The sequence below is a fragment of the Coenobita brevimanus genome, chromosome 96, assembly GCF_032717465.1.
Source record: "Coenobita brevimanus isolate Jiangsu-jjx chromosome 96, ASM3271746v2, whole genome shotgun sequence".
NCBI lineage: Eukaryota > Metazoa > Arthropoda > Malacostraca > Decapoda > Coenobitidae > Coenobita > Coenobita brevimanus.
The window spans coordinates 20,849,809-20,854,839 of NC_137049.1; positions in this window are offsets into that span (position 1 = coordinate 20,849,809).

A 5,031-nucleotide genomic window follows, 5' to 3' on the forward strand; every position below is an offset into this window, starting at 1 on the left:
AAGGAACGTGTTGATTAGATTTTTTTGATACCCATAAGACCACGAACTTCCGCCCCCCCACATTACCAACATTGTCCTGAATGAGCAAGCAAGGCCTGGCATGTATTCAGTATGGACGGTGGGTATCAGGTGGAGAAGTGGTGACATGTGAAGGCATCTGACATGGGAGGATTCTTGGATCTATTAGAAAGAAATATACTGTAATTACGCGCGCGCACACGCACACACACACACACACACACACACACACACACACACACACACAGCAGGAACATCCACGTATACCAATAAACGCCAGTAAATTAGAACCCGCCTCAGAAGGTAACATCCACGGAGGACGAATTTGGCGGGTCCTGGATATTGACGTTTGTCCCATCTTGAGACGGCCGGATATGAGCGAAGTTATCCGGGACGAAGTTAACCCCACGCTAAATACCTCGTTATACAATTTCAAAACGAGCGCTGGGGGATGAAAAACGCGAAGTTAATTGGAAAGAAAGGGAAAAAAACGCTAAATGTATCAACCTCGCTGAAAAGTTGCTACCCCGCTCGGCCCTGCTCCCCACCCCCTCCTCATCGCTCAAAGAAAATAATACCAAAAGAAATGATAATACAGGCGAAACTGGATGACTGAAATGAGGAAGAAGAGTTGGTATAAACTTTTGAGAAGCTTTTTCGTAAGTGCTGTAAAGTTGCCTTCGTCTTGGTAGAGGTATTTTGGGGAGAAAGGAGGATTGTTGAGGGAAAATGTGTGAAATAGTTGTCTCCCATCTTTCACATCCCGTTTTCTTTATTATTTTCTTAGCAACACTTTGGCTTATTTTCATTTTGTTTTATTTTATTTTATTTTATTTAACCGTTACTTTTTCTCAGTTTAAGATGTTTGAAAATATATGTGTATGTGTGTGTGTGTGTGTGTGTGTGTGCGTGTATTATATTCTCTGGCCATTATATATATATCGTCATCTATCGGTCTATCTATGTGTACGTCAGTCTGTCTATTTGTCCAGGTATCACGATCTGTCTATCTGCCATCAGTCAATTTATCTATCAGTCCACATTTATCTCTGCCAGTATATCATTCTATCTATCCATATGTGTTTATCTGTCAGTATATAATTCTATCATATTTCTATCATTCTATCTATCCATCCATGTATCTGTTAGCCAGTGTATCTATCTATCTCCTCTTTCCTCTGAGCATCTTTCAGGTATAATGTATTCCTTTGATATTGTTCTTCCTTCCATCCTTCTGCCTTCTTCCCCTCCTTTTCTTCCCCTGCCCCCTCCTCCCTCACCCCTACCCCTTCCTTCCTCCTTCCACTTTCCTCCTCTTTTCCTTCATCGGATCCGACTTTCTTTCCTCTCCTCCTCCTCACCTTCTCCTCCATTCCCAGATCCTTCCTCCCCCCTCCTCCTCCTCCTCCTCTTCCTTTCACCCCACCTTCCCCCCTCCTCTTCCTTCATCCCTCTCTCTCTCTCCCCTCGTCTTCTATGTCCTTACCTCTTTCCTATCTCCAGTCCCTCCCTTCTCCTCTCCCCTCTTCCTCTCTTTTCCTTCTCCTCTCCCCTCTCCCTCCAATTCCTTCCCTCTCTTCCTGCTTCCTTCCAGCCTCCCTTCCTCATCCCTCTCAACCTCTCCCGCTCCTTCACCCTCTCACCTCCCTCCCTCGCCATTCCTCCATCTGCCTGTGTTAATACCATATTCATAGCCTAGTAACAAGCAGGGCAGATCATAGGAAACAGGCAGAAGGAGGGAGGGAGAGAGGGAGGAAGGGGGAGTGGAGGGGAGGGAGGAAGATATGAGATGAATATTTTGCTGTGGAAAGAAGAGGAAGAATAATTTATAACGAGGTAGGAGAGAGAGAGAGTAATAAATGTCGTGGAAGAAGAAATGATTGATAAGGGAGGGAGATGAAGATAAGGGAGAGGAAAAAGAGGAGGAGGGAGTGGGAGAAATATGGGAGGAATATTTTATTGTGGAAGAAAGAGGAATTATTGATGAGAGAGAGAGAGAGGTAATAGAGATAAAGAGGGAGGGAGGAGGAGAGGAAAACCAAAGGTGCTGCATCTCATTGCTGGTGAGATGAGGAAAGTCAGTCAGTCTCTCTCTCTCTCTCTCTCTCTCTCTCATTGTCTTCATTTTCTTTGTCGCTTCAGTAATTCCTTTCTTTACCTTTCCTCTTTTTCTATCATTTTTTTCTCTTTTTTCCCTTCCTTTCTCACTTCCTTCTTTTTTCCTTCCTCCCTTCCTTCCTTCCATCCATCCTTCCTTCCTTCCTTCCATCCTTCCTTCCATCCATCCATCCTTCCTTCCTTCCTTTCTATTACTTCCGTCCGTGCTTCGTTCGTATGTTCTTTGTCATTCTTCCTTCCTTTCACTCTCTCACTCACCCCCCCTCAACATGCATCACTTCCCTCCCCCTTTTTTCCCTCCCTTCCCTCCCCTCCCATAATTCCCTGCCTCCCTCCCTCGTGAATTATTTCCATAGCAGGTCAAGCGAGGTCACACCCGGTCACCCCCCTCCCTCCCTCCCTCCTTCCTCCTTTCCTCCCTCCCTCCCTCCCTTCAATCCTTGTGCTTGCCTATTCTTCCTCCCTATTTTCTTCCCCTCTCCCTCTCCTCTCCTCCCTCCACGGTTCTGTTTCCTCCCTTCTTACCTCCATTTAGCGTTCCCTACCACTCTCCCCTCCTTCCTCCCTCCCTCTAACTGTATGTGCTTCCGTCTCCCCTCTCCCTCCCTCCCTCCTCCCTTCTGTGTGCTTGTCTCTTCCCTCTTCCTTCCTCCCTCCCTCCCTCCTCTCTCTCTCTCTCTCTCTCTCTCTCTCTCTCTCTCTCCCCCTCCATTATTTTTCTTCCTTCGTTTCCTTCTTTCCATCTCTCTCTGTGCCTCCCTTTCCTCCCTCATATTTGTTTCCTCCCTCTCCCTCCCTCCCTTTCTTCACTTGTCTCCCTCCCCCTCCTCCCTCCCTCCCTCCCCATGTTCTCCCTTCACAATACATCTTTAACAGACAGACAGGGATTGGGGGGGGAGGTAGGTAGGAGGATGGATTGATAGATGGAAGGAAGGAAAGATAAGGAGTTAGGTAGATAGATATGTAGTAGATTAATACGTAAATAAATTGATAAATAGACGAACAGATGGATGGATAGATAGGTAGATAGATAGATATGGGTGGATAAATAATGAGTTAGGGATAGATAGATAGAAACATTGATGGATATATAGGTTAATAGATACAGTAAAATAAATAGATTAGATAGATATACCGATAGATCGAAGGACACCGGAACAGATACTGCGATAGATAGGTAGATAAAAAGGTAGGCGGTGATAGATGGAGTTAGAGATAGATAGATAGGAAGACAGACATAGATTGATAGATAGACACCGAAATAGACAAATACCTTAACGTACACCGATAGACAGACCTCGCGATAGATGCACAGATAGATAGAGGTGGGTGGCGATAGATGCACAGATAGATAGAGGTGGGTGGCGATAGATGCACAGATAGATAGAGGCGATAGATTCATAGTGACATGTTGATTGGAGGAAACTGATGGAATGTTGGAGGGAAAATGAGGAAATTTTCTCAGATGTGGAGAGATTGGATGCCAGGAGAGAGAGAGAGAGAGAGAGCGGAATGGGAAAATGAGAGTTTGTGGAAGAGATGAGAGAACTTAGAAAGAGAGCGAGAGAGTAAAAGTGGGAAAAAAAAAAGATAAATGATAATGAATGGAACGAGATATTAAGGAACTAAAATGATCAGATAGATAGGTAGATAGATAGATAGGTTGGTAGTAGATGGAAAGAGAGGCGTCAACAGAAGAGGAAGAGAAGCATGACAAGATATGGAAGGAGAAATGAGAGAGAGAGAGAGAGAGAGAGGACAAGGAAAGAAAGGTGGAGACGAGAAGCTCAATCCATCTTCTTCCTACATTTTCAGGCTGTCAGTGAGAGAGAGAGAGAGAGAGAGGGAGGGAGAGAGAGAGAGAGAGAAAAGGAGGGGAGTGCAAATTGAGGAAGGGAGGAGGTTGCGTGTCAGGTATTGTGAGGGAGGGAGGGATAATATGAGGGAGGGAGGAAGAAGGGGTGTAAGGGAGAGAAAGAGGGAGGGACGGAGGAGAAGGAGAGAGAAGGGAGGGGTGAGGGAGGGAGGGAGGATGACGTAACAGGTGTAGGTGCATTGTAAATAAAACGATAAACACAGTAAGCAAGGTGTGTAGGAGTATTTGCCCATGGAAAAAATTATGCAAACTTTGGAGCGAATTGGTAGGGGGGGGAAAAAAAAAGATAGAAAAAAGAAAGCAAGAAAGCTGAAGAAAGTAAGGAAAGGGAAGGAAGAAAGACAAAAAGAAAGAAAAAACGAGAGAAGAAAAAAAGAAAGGAAAGAAGAAAATAAGAGACAGAAGGAAAAAGAAGGTAAGGAAAACAGAAAGAAAAAGAAAGTGAGAAAGAAAAAGTAAGAGTGACATGAAGAAAGGAAGAGAAAATAAAGAAAATTTGAGGGAATGCAAAATGGTTTCCACGCATCACATAGACCAAAACAAGACAATTTAATAACATCAAGACAAAGGGAAGAAAAACCTGGAGAGACCTAAAACATGAGTGATTTGTCTGTGTTGTAAGGAGGGGTATGATTGGGGGGATTGGTGTACTAGAGGTAGAGAGAGAGAGGTGAATTTGAGTTAGATACATAAATAGGTGAGAAAATACAGATAAAGATAGAAAATTGAGGTGGATGGATAGATAGAAAAAGAGATAGGTAGGTAGGTAGGTAGAGAGAGAGAGAGAGAGGGTTGATAAATAGCAGGGTCGAGTACAATTGGGTATATTTGTGGCCAGGGTTCAATTTAAGGAGGGGGAGAAAAAGTGCGCGTGTGTGTGTGTGAGAGAGAGATTACGAAGAGAATGACTGACTGAAAGATGGAATGAAATGGAAGGTCGGAAGATGATGAGGAGGAGGCGGGAAGGAAGGAAGAAAGAAGAAAGAAAGGTGGAAGTGTCAGAGGAGATTAGGAAAGTA